This window comes from Bubalus bubalis, chromosome 17 (assembly GCF_019923935.1).
Source record: "Bubalus bubalis isolate 160015118507 breed Murrah chromosome 17, NDDB_SH_1, whole genome shotgun sequence".
NCBI classification, from domain to species: Eukaryota; Metazoa; Chordata; class Mammalia; order Artiodactyla; family Bovidae; genus Bubalus; species Bubalus bubalis.
In genome coordinates this window covers 54,375,910-54,398,688 of record NC_059173.1, presented here as the reverse complement: position 1 = coordinate 54,398,688, position 22,779 = coordinate 54,375,910, and the positions used below count along the sequence as shown (strand labels likewise).

Genomic DNA, 22,779 nt, shown 5'->3' with positions numbered 1-22,779 from the left:
TTGTATGTATTTTCACTATAAAAATTTTGCCAGAAATCAATATCATGTTCACCTTTACCTCCTGTGAGAAAGTGAGCTGTTGCCTTGACTGTAGGCTTCATTATCCACTCTCAGCTTACATTATTCATCCATTCATTTCAACATTAGCAGTGTTTCTACCACCACAGAGCAAAAAAGCATTTTATCTTTCATCATTTTCCTTTTCCCCAAATATAAAATAATGCATACTTCTTGTGAAAATATGGGCAGTATAAATATAGGTAAAGAAAACTCAAAATAATATGGTCCAGCAATCTTAGAGATAAACTCTGACATCTACTCCTTCTTTCTAAAATCTAGAAGGCCATTTGCCTATGTGCTAACATAATTTGTGGCAAGACCTGGTTTCCCATGTCTAGAGCAGGAACTATAGCCTCAGAGCTGCAAGAAAATGAGTGAGAGAGACATGCTGCTGGTTCAAGGTGAGGAGGAAGGCTGGACCCCCAGGTGGAATGAAACGGATGATGGAGTGGTGGGAGGCAGGGGTCTCCCCATCGTGTGAGCCCCCAGGCATCTCCCTGTGCAGCCAAGCGTGTTCTGTTGCTACTGATGTTCAAGGCAGCACATTGATGTCCCCAAACCTCTTGATGTTGTTTCCCGGAGGAATTACTTGACTGCTCTCCGGCTGTGGATTTTCTCATTCTGTCATAACTATAGTGCTCCGTACGACACAGCTTGAGAGTTTCATCTGGACACGTTTCTCTCTTCCCCTCAAACGTCAGTGTGAACATCAGAGATTAGAAGAGGAATCTTACGGGCGAGAAGGTTCCCTCTGGGTGACTGTTCCATGTTGGACATCTGTCTCCAAATACATTAGGTTCAGTTTAGAACCAATCTCGCAGTCAATCACTGTGATTTTTCACAGATGGATGGATGGACAAACATCTAACAAAATGTCTTGTAGAGTCTCATCATGAGAAGTTCAGGTGCAGCGTTGCCCAGAGGTCCCTTCCAGCTCAGTGATTCTTTGAATGTGTGATTGATATTTTGGAAACAGGGATATCACTTGGTATATTTGTCAGTGGCTGGTGATCTTCATGAAAATTCAGTACAGTCTAGGGAAAACCTCAAGGAAATATGAGTCGTATGGAGGAGTTTGGGGAAGAGACAAGCTAGTCATCAGATGGCCTAGGTAAGAATGTGGAAAAGCCTGTTCTGAGAAAGATGCTGATGGAAATAAAGGGGGAAAACAAGAGAGGACCAAAACAAGTGTTTGCAAACACCCCAACCCAACCCTGCGTGGCAGGAGAGGATAAAGGAAAATTACAATAACCATCATGTCAAGAACTTCACCCCAGAAGGCAAGAGTAGGTCATACAAATAGAGGTTTCAAACACAGGTCAAATTATGTGTCTGGTATCAAATGAACAGTTGGGCAAACATCAGTCTTTCTGGCCCCTTCTGAACACACAGATGGATAACCATCAGTTGTAGTAGCCACATCTTAAAATATTGTCAAAGAAAAAAAAATTAGAAGATGTATTCAGGCCCTACAGTGCCGCCTCAGTTCTTTTCTTTTATATAGTGATATGTACACAGACTACATCTGCCAAGTAGGAAAACACACCATCTCTTCCATACACACTAAGAACTGTAGTTTAGATAGGAGCTCAGGAAGAGCAGATGGCTCTCTCCCAAGATGAAAAACTCAAGATGAGTTGACCTGAGGAGGAGGCATGAGGGAATTTAGAAGGTTATATGAAGCAGCTAATCACGGACCTATTTTCTGTCGTTCATTCATTCATTGAGTCCCTACCATGTGACAGGTACTGCAAGAAGCAGATGAGTACAAAGATAGAAGCCTGGCTGGTGAGGGACTCACAGGCTAACAGGGGAGATGGACGGGTAAGCACATGGCTGGGATCCAGACAACGAGGAGGCCAGTGGAGAAAAAGCAAAGGGTGCTTTTTCAGCAACCAGCCAAGCTAATGACAAAGGAATGCTTCCTGTGTGTGATATAGGAGTTCAGCGTTCAAGGATAAGTAGATGGAGTTTGCCAGGTGACGAATGAAAGTAGGAGGGTTGGAGGGAGAGAAAATAGATAGGGAGCACAAGACACATTTAACGAAATGGAAGTAATTTGGTAGGGCCAGAGTTATCATGGGGGTGGAACTCCAATGGGGCTGGAGAGCTTGGACATGAAGCATGCTGGCTAAGGAATATGATTTCTACCCTGTGTGTGGGTAAGAGCCTGGCTGGGATGAAGAGTAGAAACATCGTCAGAGACCTCAGCCTCATATCTAGGTGGCTGGAGGATGTTGGAGGGCAACAAGAGAGGAAAATGGAAACCAGTGAGGACTAGCAGAGTGACCCAAGGGAAGCGCTGACAACCTGGACCAATGAAATAATAGGAGATAGAAGCTGCTAGATTCTAGAATGGAGTAGACCCAGAGAACGAGAGGGGTAAGGAAGAGTCTAGAATGACTCCCTGGCCCAGACATCAGGCTAGCAAGATGGCAGCACCGTATTCAGAGTCTAAGGTTGGAGTGGAGGGGGCAGGGGAACATCAGGTGGATTTCATTCTGGTCCCACTGTATCTGTTTGCTGTGAGAATTTGCTTCCAAGCTGTTGATGGGAGAGCTGTACAGGCAGGAGAGTTAGTCACACATTCATATTATGTCCTGCAAACCTGGAGAGCCTACCCCTGGGGGAAAAAAATATATATCTTAGGGAAAAGGGCAGGGGGTTTGGGCTTTGCAAAAAAAAGAAAAAAAAAAAAAAAAAGATGTTTCCTTAGGGAACAATTTAGTTCTAAATTACCTGGTTCTCAAAATTACTTTGATTCTCAAGAATACTGTGTGCTGATATTCCTAGTCATAACTGTTTCATGGGTGCCAAGCTGTCAGATACTGACTGAGTCCAGAGGAAAACTGTAGGCGGGGTGGGGGCAGGTAGGGGAGGCATGTGCAATGAGCAAAGAGCTAGACCATGCTGGTGGAACCTACACCAGCTTAGCACAGCCTAACTGCTAAGATGCATCCAAGCCATTTCCAAGAATATTTTATTACCAGCAGCCTGAATTTGCACACCGCCTTCTCAGAGGCAGCTTCCTTATGAGGTCAAAGTTACCTGATGCTTCTGGGTTCATGGCAGCTTCCTTATGAGGTCAAAGTTACCTGATGCTTCTGGGTTCATGGCAGCTTCCTTATGAGGTCAAAGTTACCTGATGCCTCTGGGTTCATTTAAGGTCTTGTAGCTTCTAGTGTTTTTCTCCCAGGTATAGTTTTGGGCTCTTCTACGAGAATGTTGAGGGATGAGGTTTTAAGGCCATTTTTCTCTCTTCAGCCAAATGTGACTCTGTTACATAAACTCACATACTTCTGGCATTAGTTTGTATTGTGCTAAGATGCTTCAGTCGTGTCCAACTCTTTGCGACCCCATGGACCATAGCCCATCAGGCTCCTCTGTCCATGGGATTCTCCAGGCAAGAATACTGGAGTAGGTTGCCATTTCCTTCTCCAAGGGATCTTCCCAACCCAGGGATTGAACCAGCATCTCTTATGTCTCCTGCATTGGCAGGCGGGTCTTTAAGTTTGTATTGAAAGTGAAAGTGAAGTCGTGACCGACTCTTTGCAACCCCTTGGACTTGTAGCCCACCAGGCTCCTCCATCCATGGGATTTTCCAGGCAAGAAAACTGGAGTGGGTTGCCATTTTCTTCTCCAGGAGATCTTCCCGACCCAGGGATTGAACCTGGGTCTCCCGCATTGTAGGCAGACGCTTTACCGTCTGAGTCACCAGAGAAGTTTGTATTGAGGGATATTAAAAAAAACTTCTCAAAATTAGAGAACCATTTCATTCAACACCATGGTAGACTTTAAGGTGAATAACCCTTATCAACACACATAGTTTTCAAAATCATCAGCTTTTTCATGATGGAGGAGTATTACTTTTAAAACATACTAAAATAGCTAATACATTGGGATTAGAAATTCAAAGAACATTGTTTTGCAGAGAACCCACTTGCTTCAACTATCTGCAAAATGCTGCTTTTCTTCCCTTCTATTACATACAGCTTTTCTAATGAATTATGTAGATGACCGAATAACTTTTTTTTGGTGGGGATATTTTTTTTTGGCCACATCTTGAGTGACATGCAGGGTCTTAGTTCCCCAACCAGGGATCAAACCCATGCTCCCTGCAGTGGAAGTACAGATCCTTAACCACTGGACGTCCAGGGAAGTCCCTCAAATAACTTTCAGTCAACTTTCCATTTCCCTCTCTCATACTTAGTTTTGTTCTCAGACCACTAAAGTTATCCCAGAATGAGTTCTAAAGAGTAGAAATTTAATTTCAAATTTGCAAAAATTGTTCTTAACCAGCTTTGGGCCCCACAGTGCCCATTAGACATATTGACTGATAAATTACAGAGTTAGAGTTTTTAGGTTTTTCTTTTCCTACTTTAATTATTTTCATATCCTGATGCACTGCCTAAACTTCAGACAAACAGAAATTTCGGTAGAACTTCCTATCCTCTAGTATTAATAGTTTCATCAGCAGAGGTACCCAGAGTCTCTTTGTTATGTGCACTGATGTTTATCTAATAATAACATGCAAAAGCTTACTCTCTTTTTTTCACAATTGTTGTAAACCTCGTATGGGGAACCAAAAAAGTCATTTGAAACCCTGAGTCAAGTCAACTGCAGTTGTAACCGAGCAGTAGACTCTAACTTGATTGGTTGCCCTCATTACTGGCTTAGTTATCTTGGATCCAAGATGCTAAAGTGGCGTGAGGTCCAAACCAGATAACAAAAGCATCCTGTCTCCAGTGTCATTCCAGGCACTTTTCATTTCCAGAGCCTACAGGTGTTATCCTGGCTCAGGGCTGTTGAAATATGGAACAGTGAACCAGCTGTCATTTTAAGAATTGGTACTGGCCAGCTGGCCACGCCAACTCCAGGAATAAAGACGTGCCTTTTCACACTAATACCCGGGGACCTTGCCTCTGATCAGAGAGCTGAGGAATCTCAGGTGACAGGCCCAAGGGAATAGTGTTCGTGGCACCCAGGTATTTACCACCCTGAAGAGGCCGGGCAGGAGACACCAGCCGCCAGCATGCTGGTGAAGGAAAGCACAGCCTCACCAGGCCTACTCCCCAGGCTTGGGTAGAGGAAGAGGAACTGAGAGAAAAGCTGACATGACTACCTTATCAATTCGTCTTATTTGGAGTGTCTTCCATTGTATTCCTTAGGAAGGAAACATGCAGAATCATATTCGCACTGGGGCAGTTGGTCGTTTTTAAAAACTGAGCATAACATGGAATATAGAGAGATCCTTGTGTGTTCCTGATGTGCGTGCAAGTATGTTAAATCTTTCTGGAAGGCTATTTGGCAATATGTGCCAAAACAGGAGCCTTAAAAATGTTCATGCTCTTTGTCACAGAACTTGTACTTCTAGGAAGTCATCCTAAGAAAATAATCAGGAATATGCATAAACGTTTATGGACAAAAGTGTTAATTTCAACATGAATTAAAATGGTGAAAAACTGAAAATGGTTCACATGACCAACAATAGACAGTTGGTTAAATAAATGATAACACAATGGAATAATATAATCCTTGTTTTATTTGACTGAATTTGGAAGGAAATTTACCAAGTGATTACCATTTTTTTATAATGATTTCCAGTGCTTTTGCTTTCTTGTTTTATATTTTTCTGTGTTTTCTAATTTTTCGGTGGTAAGTGAATTTATAATCAAAAAGAAAAGCAATTTAAAGAAATTAATATTATATCATATATTAATATAATATAGCATATTATTGTAGAATATATTATTAATAGCATGTTTTATTATAATATAAGATTAGTAATAATATTGATAAATTATTTATAATTTGTTGTTGTTGTTTAGTTGCTAAATCACTTCCAACTCTTTTGTGAGCCGATGGACCATAGCCCACCAGGCTCCTCTGTCCATGGGATTCTTCAGGCAAGAATACTGGAGTGGGTTGCCATTCCCTTCTCCAGGGGATCTTCCCAACCCAGGGATTGAACCCGGGTCTCCTGCCTTGCAGGCAGATTCTTTACCCCTGAGACACCAGGGAAGCCCATTATTAATACTATATAATAGTATATACTCATATATATATACTATAATAATATATATTATTAATAATATATATACTATAATATTATAATATAAGCACATGTTTACATTTCTAAATTTAAAAAACACCAAATTCATCAACCTAACACAACGTATTTTTATTTTTCACATATACACAAAGTTTTAAAACAGTAGCAGTCAATGGGCATACACAAAGTTTGAACACAGTAGCAGTCATTTTATAGTCTGCTTTTCAACTAACATTATAGTTTCATATTATACATAGTATATAAATCCATAACTTTATGACATTATAAAATATTAATATGTAATCACACAGGAAGTAGATTAAGTCTCCCGTGAGTGGAAAGGGTTTTCATTCCCACCTCCTGCCCCCACCCCAGTCCTAGGACTGAATTATTCATTCCCTTATCTGTGTTTTACTCGTTATATAATTCTTTGTTTCCGTGTTTGTCTCCCTCGTGATGTAGGAGTTACTTGGGGGCAGGCCATTACCTGTGCCTCTTCAGAGCCAAGGGGCCTAGCATGGGCCTACCTGTGTGCATCAAGCTGCTCACTAAAGGTGGACAGGTGAAATGAGGGAGAGAGGGAGCAGCAGAGAGACAGAAGCGAACAGGTTTAGGATTTGATGATGTCATATCTGTCTGGCTCAAGGGGCCATGCAAACCTACCCATTCTGACCTGGGCTCAGGGAATTGTGTAGGTCAGTAGCCTAAAGGGCCTGCAACTGCCCTAATACAGATTTTTCCCTTTAGTCATTTTATAAAATCGTAATTTATTTTCACAATAAGTTTTAGACCCTGGGTTATAAAGGCCTGGTTATAAAAGTTCTCTTACCAGCTTCGAAAACTCATCTTCAACTTGTTGTTCAGGACTTTTCCCGTGTTGCCTTTGTCACATTCCTTTCCAGATTTGTATCGATACCCATAACAGCAGTTAAAATGCTCATAGCAAAAAAGACAGAATAACCAGAAAAGAACAAAGAAGGCTGTTTAATGAGTACAGCGATTCTTCCTGGGATGATGAACAAATTCTGGAATAGTGTGATGAATACACACTGTTGTGACTGTAATTAAGGCCACTGCATTGTCCTTTTGGTTTTGGTTTTTTTTTTTTTTTTTTTTTGGCCACGAGGCATCGAGGATCTTAGTTCCCTGACCAGGGATCGAACTCACCTCCACCCCCTACCCCGCCCACATTGGAAGGGCAGAATCTTCACCACTGGACCACCAAGGTGGTCCAAGTTGTACATTTTTAAAAGTGAAAGTGAAACGGTTAGTCGCTCTGTTGAGTCCAACTCTTTGCAACCCCATGCACTGATGGACCACCGCCCATCAGGCTTCTCTGTCCATGGGATTCTCCAGGCAAGATTACTGAAAGGGGTTACCCTTCCCTTCTCCAGGGGATCTTCCCAACCCAGGGATCGAACCTGGGTCACCTGCATTGCAGCTGAATTCTTTACTGTCTGAGCCACCAGGCAAGCCCACATTTTTAAATTATAAATGCTGTATACATTTTACCACAATTAATAAAAGAAGGAAAGGAATTTGATTAATAAAGAAGGAAACAAAAGATGAAGAAAAGAGGGAAGGAAGGAAAATAGAAATTGAGTCGTGTGGCACCCACTCCTTCTATAAATCTGTTTTTTATTAGTTGAGCCCCTTCCCGAATAAGATTCAAGACTGCAGTAAGTCTTTTCGAAGACAGGAAGAATAAATTCCTCAGGTTTGTATTGTATCCTATTATCTTGACCTGGCAGATAGGTCCAAAAAAAAATCACCCCAGCCTGCAAAACCTTTTCTGCCCCATTTTCTTTCTTCCTCTTAGCTCTTCCCAGTGTCAACACAAGGAAGCCGCTGATGACCATAAGCATTAGCAGCCGGAAGAACTATGGTTATAAACGTGGGGGCTCATTTTTTTCCTTTAAAATTATTGCCTGCTCCTAGCCTTTTTTCTTCTAGAATCAAACTAAAGTTATTTCAGTGCTGGCTCCGGGTTTATTTGAGTGGTCCTGCTACGTCTTATCTGTACACATGCTATCTTAGAAGAAATATTTGCAGTGCTGTGTGGTAAAGATTTTTTCTTAACTATCATTTAGAAAAACACAGAAGGTGTTTGTGCCAGGTCTTGCTCTGAATGAAGCCATGAGAGGGAAACACTGGCTTCCAAAGCTCCGGTGCCCCGGGGTCACTTTCCCCAGCCATCACCTCATTGTTCCCCAGAAGAGGATGGGGGTGGGGGGTCCTCACTCACCCCGTTTTCAGAGGTGGGGCCATGAGCACAGAGAGAGCATAGCTGGGTCCAGGGTGGACGCCACTTGTGGGCAGAGGAGTGGTCACCACTCTGGGCCTACTCGGTCCTGCGTGGGTGCTGACATTTCAGTCGTGTCCAACTCTTTGCCACCCCATGGACTGTAGCCCACCAGGCTCCTCTGTCCATGGGATTCTCCAGGCCAAGGATACTGGAGTGGGTTGCTATTCTCTTCTCCAGGGAATCGTCCCAACCCAGGGATCAAATCGGGGTCTCCTGCATTGCGGGCAGTTTCTTTACCATCTGAGCCACCAGGGAAGCTGGATCTCTGGGTTGCCCTCTCTGAGGTCACCCCACCCCACTTAAGACTTGTCCTTTGCCTATACTGCTTGCCAGATCCAGAGTGAAAGCCTGAAGACTCAGGCTGATTTTCAGGTCTAAAAGTCTTTAATATGGCAAAAGGAGTGACTGGATCACAGGAGACAACTGCTGGCTGTCCCAACCAGAAGACACTTCCGCCCCTACTGCTCATAAAAGGATAATCACTTTCAAGTGAAAGTTGAAGGCTGAAGTCAGAAATGTGAAAACAAAACAAAAACGCTTCTTCTCCTCTCACTTCCATTAAAAAAAAAAAAAAAAAGACTGGGGTAATGAGATTTTTCTATGAGAAATGCTGGGATGAAAATGTATCTCTGACTTTTGAAATTCAAAATACAGTAGTCTCAGACCATTGTTAGGTGAAGCAGAAAAAGAAGTGAATGGAACCTAAAGAGAACCTAACTCCTTCTTTAAATGTCTGTTTTTCTCGGCCTCACCAGTGTAGGTCTGCACTGAGGTCAGACGGAGTGAACAATGGAGGAGGGAACCCAGGGTGTCAGATTTCACCACGTGATGTGATATGGTTCAGACACAGCCCCATTGGTAACTCACAGTCAAAGAGGATTTAAGGCTTAGTATCTCCAAGGAACAAAGGGGGAGAAAACCCACAGCCGCACCAAAGGCTATTTCTAGAGGCAGCCTGACTTGTATTTAGTGCAGATGCAGCAAATGCTGGATGGTCTGCAGAAGCAGAACCCAGTGGCCCTCCACACGGACGGCCTCTCCTTCCCTCTGAATCCATCGATTTCATTGGAGATGGAGAGTAGCCCACAGGAGAGCGCCCGGCTCAGGTTAAGTTTCTCAAGCTTCTAATGCCACCTAGGAAGGGGCTAGAGAATTGTCACTTTCCCTTCTCTTTCTGATATGGGGGGCACCCAGGGAATCTTAACTCTCTCTTCGTTCCCACTTAGCAATAACACATACCACGTGGGCCCTGAGGTGCCTTAACTAGGAGACCTGGGATTCTTGCAGATGAATTCCAAAGCATGCTACCATCCCGAGTTTCTTGTGTTTTTTCACGGCTGCATTTGGCATCCTATTGGCACTTAAGGGCAAAATCAGATTCACTGTCACTCTAGTGACATGAATAATCCATCCATATTAATGAAATGATGGCTGTTCCTTGCCATGTCTTTTCCTATTCTTAAACGTATTTCAAATAACATGAATCTCACTTTTGGTGGGGGTGGGGGATGGGTGTGGATTTTCTGATTCAATTCCACCACTGTGGTGGGGGTGATGGGACAAAGAGATAATGGAATGCCGGTGATGCAAAATAACTGTAAAATAATTACCACGTTGCTCAAAACTCTGTATTATTCATCCATGTAGCGAGAGCCCCTGTTCAGTACCACACTTGAGTGGCAACCTCACCAATTAGCACTGCCGCTGCGGGCCTGTGAATTGCATGTGAAAACAGAATTTGTCCAGAAGTGTTCATGCAAATTGTGCAACATGAACGTGGCCTCTGTGTCAAGTCCTTTCACGTGTTCTGACAGACTTGTGTCTTTCCAGATTTCTCTGATTGGTCCCCCCACCTCTTGACAGTTACCAGAGCTCAGAAGCCAAAGAAAACAGCTCCTGTTGCCATGAGGACTATGTCTGTGGTGAGGTTTACGAGTTGCTCCTGCAGCTGGGCTTCTGCCTCAAAAAAAAAAAAAAAAAACTAAACAAAAATCAAATTTTCACTCAGATCTATGAGAAAAACAGATTAGGAATGGAATACATGCAAGTATCTATGTGAAGGCCACCAAAGTTATATACCCTGGCCTCATGGTGCCTGAGTAGACATTTTTCTTTTTTCTTTTTTTTTTTTTTTTTTGACATTTTTCTTAATGGAAACATTTTTAGTATTTTAGCACGGATATATGTTTCATATCTTAAAAATTGGCATGAAGGCAAAAAGCCAGAAAAGCAAAAGGGTCAGGTCAACCATAAACTTTGCTTTTATTTGATGTAATCAGGGCATAGCGTATCATTATAAATACAATAACTATACATTTATGAGACATTCTTTATTTTTCCCCAATATGAAGAAATTCCTAATGTTTCCTGAAGAAGAGATTATTTATTCCCTTTGAGCTCTGTTTAGAACATGGGTTGTGTTTGATCACAGTCTGGAGGGCCTAGATGGGAAGAAGAAGGCGCCCTCTGGGGCTTCAAGGGCTTCAGCAGTCACAGATCGTGGCCACTCTGTTGACCAGTGGCACACGATCTTCTGAATGTCGCTCGCACAAAGGGAGGCCCCCAAGACAGGCTGTCGTCTGAGGCCGGCACACAAAGTGAGGGTGGGCACACAGGCCTGGCAGATGGCTGCCTGCAGAGTGTCTGGTCAGACTGGGACCTTCCTGCTTCTCTTCCTGCCCTGCCACCATCCAGAGCCTCAGAAGCACTCACTTGCAATTGCTCAGCTCTCCAAAGATACTTCCACTGGGAGTAAAAGAAAAATAAGCACTGTTACCCCAATAGCGCTTTACCCCCAAAAGGTATAGGCAACAGAAAGCACATCTTTGGATAAGAAGTCCTCCAAGACAAGCCTCATCCTGTTTTTGGGAACAAGGATGGAGGTGTCTGCCAGCCAGGGTCTCACCCTGATTCTTCTCCAGCTGCATCCTGTTCCCTCAGTTTCAAAACTTCCCCATGCTCTGCACCCCTCCCCTCAATACACAAAGTCCCCAGGTTTTATATTTTGCTTCTTAGTAGTGCAGATAGTATGAATTTGGTAGGAAGTTTTAAGGGTTTCAATGAATTTTTTTAAGGGTTGCAGTGGATTTTTTTAAGGGTTTCGATGGATTTTTCTCCCCACCTACCAACTTCCTTTATTATTTTTTAATTAATTTATTTATTTATTTGTCCACACTGGGTCTTAGTTGTGGGATCTAGTTGCCCACCAGTGGTGAAACCCTGGCCCCTGCATTGGGAGCATGGAGTCTTAGCCACTGGACCACCGGGGAAGTCCCCTAACTTCCATCAAAAGCAGCCCATTCTACAGACATATTTAAGTGCTGACTTCCCTGCCCATCTGGAGGGCAGGCCCTTCCTCTCTTTTCACTCCCTTCCCTTCCCCCCAGAACACAGGCCAAAAGGGCTGCGTGCTGCAGAGACTCAGCTGTCAGGATACAGATACCATGAGAGACTGCTGTGGCCGACCTCTGGCCCCTTAGTAAAATCGGGAGTCACCCAGAATTCTTTCAGATGAACCCCCAACAAGAGCTGGACTAGCCCAGGACAGCAGACCCCCAGCCGCCCCCTCTCCCACTCTGCTTTCCCTGGGCCTTGGATTACCTTTACTTGGTCAAATGAAGGAAAGCAATCTGTCTCTCGTCTATTTGTTTAAATAAAAGAGAACCTAATCGTAGTCTGACGCATTACTCTTGGTGGGTGCACAGGAAGAATCTCCTGCATTCGAAAGGGAGAGCGGAGGGGCAGGGGCCCTCGAAAGGAAAACAAATTGGCTGCTTGTGGAGATCCAGTGTCAGACGTCAGAGGAATCTTGTTCCTTCAGACCCTGTGGGAAGGACCATGGCAACGAGGGGCCCAGTGGGCGAGCGAGCGAAGGAGACAGATGGGGAGATGGGCCCCCCCACCTCAGATGAGAAGACAGAACAAATAGGTAGAAGCCGTCATTTTCCAAAGCCCCGTGGAGAGTTCCGAGTGCTGTAGACAGAGGGCCTCAGCGTTGTCTCTATAAGGGATAAGAAGATTTTTTTCCCAAAGAGCAGATTTTTTTCATTTGTTCAAAGGATTCACCTAATTTCCCAGTTGCTGGTAAATAAAGCACGTTTTTTGCCTGGGACCACCAACGTATTCTTCAATCATGAATTTGCAAAGGCCTGACTGGTTTTTTAGAGACTAACTATTTTCTTAGAAATTCTACTGTATAGCGCAGAAAATCTACTCAATGCTCTGGGCTGTGCTGTGCTTAGTCGCTCAGTCGTGTCCGACTCTTTGCAGCCCCGTGGACTGTAGCCCACCAGGCTCCTCTGTCCCTGGGATTCTCCAGGCAAGGATACTGGAATGGTTGCCATGCCCTCGTCCAGGGGATCTTCCCAACCCAGGGATCAAACTGGGGTCTCCTGCCTTGCAGGCAGATTCTTCACCAGCTGAGCTACCAGGGAAGCCCACTAAATGCTCTCTGGTGACCCAAATGGAAAGGATATCCAAAAAAGAGGGGATATATGTATAGCTGATTCACGTTGCTGTACAGGAGAAACTAACACAACATTGCAAAGCAACTATACTCCAATAAAAATTAATTTTTTATACAAAAGGTTAAAAAAAATTTTTTAACTGCCGTCTCTAGTGGAGATTTAAAAGATTGGTGGAATAAGTGTAATATTAACTATCTTGTGAAACAATGTGGCACAACTTCTGTTGTAGACAAGGTTTGGCACGAAAGCTGAGAATGATTTTTCTGACTTTTTAAAAAGTCCATTAGAGAGCATAAGCCCACGAACAGCCGTGGTGGAAATGCTTAATCATGTTTGTTATGAATTCTACTTGTCATTAAAATCCTTTAATTGTGTTACCATTTAACTTTCCTTGGGCTTCCCAGGTAAAGAACCTGCCTGCCAAAGCAGGAGACATAAGAGACACAGGTTCCATCCCTGGGTTGGGAGGATCCCCTGGAGGAGGGCATGGCAACCCATTCCAGTATTCTTGCCTGGAGAATCCCATGGACAGAGGAGCCTTGCCGGCTTACCAGTCCATAGGGTGCCAAGAGTCAGACACGACTGAAGTGACTTAGCACGCTAACTTTCCTTATTCTTTGTCAGATCTGCTTGAAAAAAGTTAAATGAAACACGTAGCAGGAAGTATAAAGTTGGGGGAACCAGAGAAGGAAATACAAAAATGAAAAGGTTTCTTCTTCTCAGAGTAGTTTGGGGCGTATTTCCTGTTATTGTTTGGCATCTTCATCCCCAGGATATATTGTCAGAGCTTCAAAAATATTCAAGGTATACACCTACCATCCTCCTCCCGCTTAAACAAGTGGCATGTTTAAAATACCCTCTACTAAATTCAGATGTAAATAAATTCAGTTTTTAAAAAGTAGGGAGGACAAGGGAAACTGGAATGATTTACACTCAAATTTTAAGCAGGGATCAATGTCTCTGCCAGACTTCCAGAGTCATGTGAGGGCAGAGGGAGAAAGAGGTCTGGGAGCGAACGGGAGGGGCTGGGAACCAGTGGACCAGGGAGTAACCCACACTTCTGCCCACGGCAAAGAACGTGTGCATTCTTATTCTTGCCAACATGAACCTTGCTGTTAAATTTGACTCTTTTTAAAAATATTTATGTGTTCATTTGGCTGTGTGAGGTCTTTGTTGCAGCTCACAGGATCTCCCTCGCTGCGTACAGGCTTAGTAGCTACGGCACCCGGGCTTAGTTGCCCCATGGCATTTGGGATCTTAGTTCCCCGCTCAGGGATCAGACTGGCATTCCCTGCATTGCAAGGCAGATCCTTAACCACTGGACCACCAGGGAAGTCCTCTGACTCTTTACTCTCATTCCCACTATCAGTAATGGAGTCTTGGCCACCACCTCCCCTTCAGGTCCTGGATGGATTCCCCCCAACCCTGCCTCCCCACTTCTCTCCTTCTGATCCATCCCCATTCTGATCTCCACTCTACCTGACACCAGCTTGATCATATTACAGTAATCCTTCTATCGTTTTAGTGCCTCTAAGAGCCTCCTGTGTCTCCCTGGCTGTTGACTGAGTCAGCTGTCTGTGCCGCTGTCGTATCCGTCGGTGGTCAGACCCACCCTGCCCCACGTGGCTCTTCTCCCTTTTGCCCCAACACACACCTCCCTCCTCGTGCCTGACTGCTCCTTTCTTCTCCTTCTCTGCCCCCTCAAATCCAAGTCTACACCAACATCGAAGCTCCCAGTCAAGTCCTCGCTTTATCCATGAAGTTCTTCTCTGAGAATTTTAGGGCAGGTGGGTCCTGGGAGATCACCTGGGCAGGTGCTCTGATTTTATAAAGGAGAACATGAAGCTCAGAGATGTTCAGTGACTTGTCCTGAGTCAGACGATCCTTAGAAACCCGTGCATCCCCTGCCTCCTGTCCCTGCCCCTTTCTACCTTGTAACTGACCATCCCAGGTGTGGCCAGTCGGGCTTTATGGAAATCCTGCAGAACCAGGGCGCCCGCCACAGTTTCACCCTCGACAGGCTGGGATCGTCCTGGAGGTTTTCAGTGAAAGGGAGCTTTGTCCATCCGCTGGGACTTCAGTAGCCCTCCAGGAGTGAGGCCATGGCTGCCTTTCTCTTTAGATTCCACCCACAACACCTGCCATTAGCTGGGGCCCATGGGGACTCCTGGAGCATGCAACACTATTTTAAAAGTGGGATGTCATATCTGAATTGAAAGAAAACTTTAATGGCAAACTATGCATTCCACACATGATGTTTTAGCACTTGGGCTGCGGATGGAGGGTCTGTGGCACATGCTTGCTTTCTGAGTGGGTTTCCATTTTGGTCATGGAGCAGTAATGTCTTACTGTGCGTACCATCAAAGCGCAGTTGTAAACACAACCTGTACCCGTGTATTGGGGGTATTTGATTAAGAAGTCAGTTGTTGGCTCTTTTGTACTGTTGGTTGGTTTGTTGGTTTTACCTGGATACTCTAGGAATAATGAAATCTGAGACTGGGAATTGAACTGAACATGCCCTTCAGGGTTGTGCGGTGTTGCCTAGTGACAGGCGTAAGGCTCCACGTTCTTGAACCAGATCCTTGAACTTCCCTTAGGTTAGCAGCCTTGGCCATATGTCTTACTGACCTCATCACCCTTCCTTATCCGAGTCCGTTAGCAGAAAGTGAATCAGAGCGGTCCAGAGCTCTCTTGCTTCCTACCCAGGGTGTGTGTGTGTCTAACTGTAGGATATATTTGGACTCTGTCCTCAGCGAGCCTCTGGGATGTGCTGAGAGGGAGGGGCACCTGGCAACTGCCCCAGATGCTTCCACGGTGATGTGGCTGGGCCCAGAGGCAGGGGGATGGCATCCCCCACCCCCATGTTGTGAGTTATCTCTCACCATCCCTTATAGTCAGGCCTCTGAATCCACGGGTTCAGAATCCAGAGACTCAACCAACCACAGAACAGAAATCTTTGGAGAAAAAAATCCAGGAAATTCCAAAAAGCTTTTGCTTTCAGGTTTTCCTGAATTTACTGTGCCTGGAAATTTTTGACACAGTGCTTATGTTGTCTTTGCAACTGTTTACATAGCATTTACATTGTGTTCGGTATTGTAAGTCATCTAGAGATGATTTAAAGTATAGGGGAGGATTTAAAATACAGGTTATATGCAGCTACTGCACCATTTTATGTAAGGACTTGAGCATCCATGGATTTGGGTATCCGCAGGGGATCCTGGCAACCCCGGAATACCCAGGGATGACTGGGTGCATGGACTTCTACTCTTGAGGGCTTATGTTGACTGACTAATGAGGACTCAGGGGCTTCTGTGCTTGGAAATTTTCTGCAACTGCATCCAAAAAGGATTGAAAGATTGGCCTTCTCAGCCTTTTTTACAAGCTTCTAAATATGAATTAAGAGGTAGTGTTCCCTGGGCCTTACATAAAAAGTAATCTTCAGTTAAAAAAAAAAATAAGCCCTAAGAACCTAAGACACATAAGGGAATCTCCATCTTACTGGCTTTTCCTGTGTGTCACATAATGGGGACATCAGACAGACGGAAAGTTGGATTCAGAGGTTTGCCACCCCTACCTCCCCACTATATAGAAAGGTTTCCAACCATTCATACTTCATCTCAGCTCCCAGAAAACATTTGGTTGGCTTGGGAAGGATTTCATCATTTCTGATTGAGAAATACTGTTAGTTTTTTTTGTTTGTTTGTTTTTTTAATGTTGAACCAAGATGTGGGGTTTTATTTTATTATGTATTTATTTTTGGCTGTGCTGGGCCTCCATTACTGCACGTGGGCTTTCCCTAGTTGCGGCGAGCACGGGCTCCTCTCTAGTGGCGGTACACAGGCTCCTCCCCATTGCAGTAGCTTCTCTTGTTGCAGAGCACTGGCTTTAGGGCACGCAGGCCTCGGGAGATGGAACACTCAGGTTTAGTTGCCCCACCAGGGATTGAACGCATGTTCCCTGTATTGGAAGGCAGATTCTCAACCGCTGGACCACCAGGGAAGTCTGAGAAATTCTTTATGAAGACAGAGGGGGGATAAAGAGGAAGAAGTAAAATAATTAGTTGGACCAATGTAAAAGAAACTAAGCTTGTATATTAGAGAAATGATCAAAAGGTTAGGTAAGTCCAGAAATAGGCTTCTTAGTTTCCAGGCTGATAAATACCCTAAGTAGCAGGTTAGATCATCCTGTCCTACTTGAGCATCCATCAGCCCGATCCTCCTGCTCTGATTTTAACCTCCTACAAGCAGACAACTTGGAGAGAAGACGCAGTTGTGAAAGCTCTTAAAAGAGCCATGCGGGTTTAGGTGACGTGTGTGCAAGAATCACATGTATGCTTTAAAGGAACTGACCCAGATCTGGGAAGGGTAGGTGAAGGGGATATTAAGTCAGCTAAGCTAGAGGAAGAATTAGCACAAGATACTTAGGGGGAAAGTGGGAAGGGGATGGGCAATTGCGATGATAGTAAGGTAAGGGGCTCAGACCAGACTTTAGCTTCTGGTAGGAAAGAGTAAGGGCTTCCCAGGTGGCCCTAGTGGTAAAGAACCTGCTTGCCAACGCAAGAGACATAAGAAACGTGGGTTTGATCCCTGAGTCAGAAAGATCCCCTGGAGGAGGGCATGGCAACCCACTCCAGTATTCTTGCCTGAACAATGCCAGGAGATGAGCCTGGTGGGCTACAGTCCATAGGATCACAAAGAGTTGGATACAACTGAAGCGACTTAACAGACACACACTCAAGAAAGAGTAGGAAACTGGTGATACATACCAGATGTTGAAGCAAAAATACTTAGGCTTTTACAGGGGATGTGCAGCCCATGACCCCCATCTTAGAATGCTTCTGTAGCTGTTGCCAATTCAAATGGATTTACTCCTCACTAAAATGAAAGTTTCACATAAACTTCAACCTCATGCTAGTTTCTGCTTCCATGTTTAGTTGTCAACGTAATTTTTATCCTAAGCGAAAGGTAGCCATTTGTGAACACGGATTTCTTCCCTCTGTAAGGCTGGGGAACTGATCTGACCATTAAGAAAGAACAAAATATGAGCTGAACATATAGGCGCCTCACTGTTACTCATATTGATGATAATGATGGCAGAAATTTATCAGCACTTGCTTTGCCGAGAACTGTTGAATCATACTGCCTGGAGAAGTTTTGGTGAAATGGGTAAAAGTCTAAGAACTGTGGAAAGGATGAATTCTAATTGCTTCCAGATTCCTTTATCCAGGTTACTGTGTGTGTGTGTCGAGTCAGGGGCTGCATTCACTGTGAGGGACGAAACTCCCTTTGAGGCCCATATTTCTTCTAAGACTATTTTTATCCCAGTCTGTCCCCAACTCTTCTCAAAGTTAACAGAATACCTGGACCACTTTTAATTTTTGGAGTCATCAGTTACATTTACAAACTGAAGAAACACCAATAAGGTTTTTTTCTTTTAAAAAAGAAACTAATGTTTGTTTGTTTGTTTAAAATTCTGGACAGTGTAATTATACCATTCACAAGATAAACACAGGACTGATGAAGACTATTAATTCATAATGGACTTAGTGCAGTGTGATCTAGTTACAGGATACAACTTCAGCCGTAAAATACGAGGCATCTTTCAATCATATCAGGGTTTCTCAGTGCCCCCCTGTAAAACCTTGTATGAAAACTGTATCTCAGGCTCCTGGGCACTTCCCTGGTGGTTCAGTGGTTTAGACTCCACACTTCCACTACAGGGGCACAGGTTCAATCCCTGGTAAGGGAACCAACATTCCACATGCCTCACAGAGTAGCCAGAAAAAAAAGAAAAACTATATCTAAGGCTCTAAACTCGAGGATCATGGTGGATGTAAGACCCAGGGCCCAATGGCCCCCATGCCCACCTGCCTGTTGCCCTCCGTGACCCTGCATGAGCCCCCTCCTAGACTTGCTTCCTCTAAGAACCTGGTTCTCAGCTCGAATCTCTAAGTGTGTAAAGTACCAACCCCAGATTTCTAATGTGCCTCCTCTTTCTTCTCCTTTCCCATGGCCTCCCATAACCCCACCGTGGCAGCTGGCCTGGCTCTGCTCTCAGGAGTGTAGCAAGGGCCATCCTCCCCAGAGCCTTGCTGTGATCACACCTGGTTTGCCCAGAGACAGGTTGGACCGTGAGAAACCCAGCAGAGGGGGCTGACACAGACCTTTCCTCCCATCCTGGGGAGGGGAGAGACCAGGGGACGGCTTCATAGAAGTGGCTCTTCCCAGGCATCCTCATCTAGCAGCCCCGAGCGCCCCCTCCCATGGCTGCGGGGAGGACAGGGAAGACAGAGGACGTGACCAAGCCTCCTCTGCATGGCGAGCCCTCCAGTTCCAAGCCTTCCTTCCCTTCTTCCTGTCTTGTAGTGGCTGCCGCAGAGAGCGCCATTTGGCAGCGTGGTGGTACTGCTGTCTATAAATGGAAACACTGGCCTGACTCCCAGTATAACACAAGATAGGTCTCTGCAGCGGTTATGCAATCTGAGCTCTGATGACTTCATCAGAAGAGGGTGGGGGCAATGAAAGAGAAAGGTACAGGATCGGGGAACAGTAGCTTGGGAGGAAAATTTCCCCAGGAGCTCACCTGAAGACAATGGAGACTTCTTTTTCCTCCCCTCTCGATTTTTAAATCAAGGAAACAAAGGCAGCAGACAAACGGGTAAAAAACCTTCTTCCTGGAGCCACTGACAAACCACTTGCAGTCCATGCAGCCCCTTGGATACAGGCGGTGTCCCCTGCTGTGGAGCCGGTCTCAAGCCCCTGGGCTGGGTTTTCTGACAGCCCCGAGGAGGAGATAGCCTGTAGAGGTCAACAGTGACGTTCACTCATCTCTCTGAGTTCTTAAATTCTAAAGGCTGGGCTGGTTCTGGCCATGCTCTGTGGTCTCGAGCCTAGAATGGGGAAAAAAAAAAACCCCGAAAGCAGGGTGGTGCCCCAAAGGAAAGTTTATCCAGGTGCATCAGAGAATTCTTGCAAGATGTCAGTCCCCTTGGAGCCTTCTCTGGGACTTGAAGGCTCTTTGTTGAAGCAACGAAAACCTGGCTTACTTGCTGAACCTGTAGCCAAAGCCAGTCTGCCCATGTTCATGCCACGTCCAGGTCTAGACAGGAGACCTGCCCATTAACAATGTCTGTTGCACACCCCAGAGTGTGAGGTGGGCTCTGGTGGAAATAGACACTAGAGCCCCTCTCAAACTCACTATACTCCTGGTCTGTTTAGCCTAAATAATCTTTTTTTTTTTTTTTTAATTGGAGGATAACTCCTTTCCAGTGTTGCACTGGTTTCTGCCATACACCAACATGAATCAGCTATACGTGTCCCTCCCTCTTAAGCCTCCCTCCCACCGCCCATCCAGTCCCACCGCTCTGGGTCATCACAGAGCACCAGGCTGAGCTCCCTGCACTATTCAGCAACTTCCCATTAGCTATCTGTTTTACACATGGTAATGTATATATTTCAATGCTACTCTCTCAACTCGTCCCACCCTCTCTTTCCTCTGTTGTGTCCATAAATCTGTCTCTATTCCTGCCCTGCAAACAGGTTCATCAGTATATTTTTCTAGATTCCATATGTATGTGTTAATATACAATATTTGCTTCTTTCTGACTTACTTCACTCTGTATGTGCGTGCGTGCATGCATGCTCAGCCGCTTCAGTCGTATCCAGCTCTTTGTAACAGTGTGGACTATAGCCCTCCAGGCTCCTCTGTCCATGGGATTCTCCAGGCAAGAATACTGGAGTGGGTTGCTGTGCCCTCCTCCAGGGGATCCTCCCGACCCAGGGATTGAACCTGTGTCTCCTGCCTCTCCTGCATTGCAGACAGATTTTTTACCACTGAGCCACCGAAGAAGCCCCTTCACCCTGTATAACATAGCCTGCTGCTAAGTCACTTCAGTCATGTCCGACTCTGTGCGACCCATAAACAGCAGCCCACCAGGCTCTGCCGTCCCTGGGATTCTCCAGGCAAGAACATTGGAGTGGGTTGCCATTACCTTCTCCAGTATAACATAGCCTAAATAGTCTTAATGAGGTTTAGTTATTTTGGGGGAGGCAAAGAAGGTATATTATAGTTTAATGAATCCTCTAAATATTGGCCATTTATGTTGTTCCTTTTTCTTTTTTGCTACTCAAAACCATGTGTGCTATTTAAGATAAATCTTTGCACAAAGCTATGAATATTTCCAGGAAATGAGTCCTTTGAATTGGAATTTATGAATCTGATATACTCAAGTCTTTGATCACTCTGTCCCTCCACTCTGTAACCCATTCCCCTGTTGGCTAGCTGAGGCCTGCCGAGACATCGCTTCCTCCAGGAAGTCTTCAGTCCCCTCCCAGGCAGTCGGGTGTTCCCTGGTGAAAGGCCCAGAATTGTGGCTTATGCCACCTCCTCTTCAATGATGTCATGAGTGGCTCAGGATCTAAGGGCTCCTCCCTCCCCACCAGAATTGTAGACTGCTTGAAAACAAGCAGAGACCCTTTTTTTCTTTGCTCTTTTAGGTCAATTTAAATACTTTATTTCTTTACAGCATGAGGCTTTATAATATTTATTTGAAGCAATATGTTCATAATAGAAAATTTGAAAGAGTTTAAAAACAAAAATCACTTATAATCCCCATATAACATGATCGTTCTGTGGCCAGTAACTGCTTTTTCTTCCCCTTTTCAGTATATATTGTAAGAGTTTGTATTATGTGATTAGATAGCCTGAGAATGCATGATTTTTATTGGCTGCCTAGTATTCATGGTATGGATGTACCATAATTTATTTAATCAAGCTCCTATTGTTGCACACTAATGAACATTTAACCAATTTAGAGTTGCTTTGGTGGTGGAATTAATTACAACACAGGGATCAAAAGGACTCTATAATTTACATCAAAGGCAGAGGAAAAGCATAACTCTCAAAGTTGTGTTTCCACCGGAGGAATCTATGGTAACTATGTTCAAAGTACCGATAAGGACAAATGGTATTTTTGTTGTTTTTACCTCCAAGTAAGTCCTTGAAAGTCTGACCTTCTTATGGCTGATGGCACTCTCCCATCTTGCTCAGGATCGCCAACTCTAACCCTTTCTTTCATCTTCAGCGAAAGGTCCGGTAGCCTGGAGAAGCAGTGTGTGACAGGGTTATCTTTTTCCCTCCTCTCTAGTTATATGTGACCTTGATCACATACAACTCACCACAGACAATCAGTTCAGTTTAGCAAATACTCTGTTGCAGCTGGACCTAGTTCTGTGCTGATGCTGGAAACGTGTGTGTGTGCGTGCGTGCTCAGACACTTCAGTCATGTCCAACTCTTTGTGACCCGATGGACTTTAGCCCACCAGGCACCTTAATCCATGGGATTCTCCAGGCGAGTATACTGGAATGGGTTGCCATGCCCTCCTTCAGGGGATCTTCCTGACCCAGAGATTGAATCCTGGTCTCCTGCATTGCAAGCAGATTCTTTACCGCTAAGCCACTGGGGAAGCCCCAATGCTGGGAGACCCATAATGAAATCTGTAGACCTTGAAGGAGAGTTGCCATAAGGTAATATCCTACCAGAAAATTCCCGCTTATAAGCATTTAAAAGGGCTTCCCTAGTGGTTCAGCCAGAGAAGGCAATGGCACCCCACTCTAGTACTCTTGCCTGGAGAATCCCATGGATGGAGGGGCCTGGTGGGCTGCAGTCCATGGGGTCGCTAAGAGTCGGACACAACTGAGCGACTTCACTTTCACTTTTCACTTTCATGCACTAGAGAAGGAAATGGCAACCCACTCCAGTATTCTTGCCTGGAGAATCCCAGGGATGGGGGAGCCTGGTGGGCTGCCGTCTATGGGGTCGCACAGAGTCGGACACGACTGAAGCGACTTAGCAGCAGCAGCCGCAGCAGTGGTTCCGCAGTACAGAACCCGCCTAC

At 44.9% G+C, this 22,779-nt stretch overlaps 1 protein-coding gene and 1 long non-coding RNA gene across 4 annotated transcripts in view; one reads left to right on the top strand and one right to left on the bottom strand.

Annotated features, from left to right (window-relative positions):
• The window catches only part of MAML3 (mastermind like transcriptional coactivator 3), a 460,242-nt gene that overhangs the window by 413,001 nt on the left and 24,462 nt on the right, over positions 1-22,779 (top strand). The gene's annotated exons all lie outside the window — the stretch shown is intronic.
• LOC123329987 lies at positions 10,791-22,240 on the bottom strand. The gene is made up of 3 exons (XR_006545654.1): positions 21,868-22,240; positions 19,466-19,772; positions 10,791-11,162 (listed from the first exon to the last, which is right to left on the bottom strand). It is a non-coding gene; the product is annotated as an uncharacterized LOC123329987 (long non-coding RNA).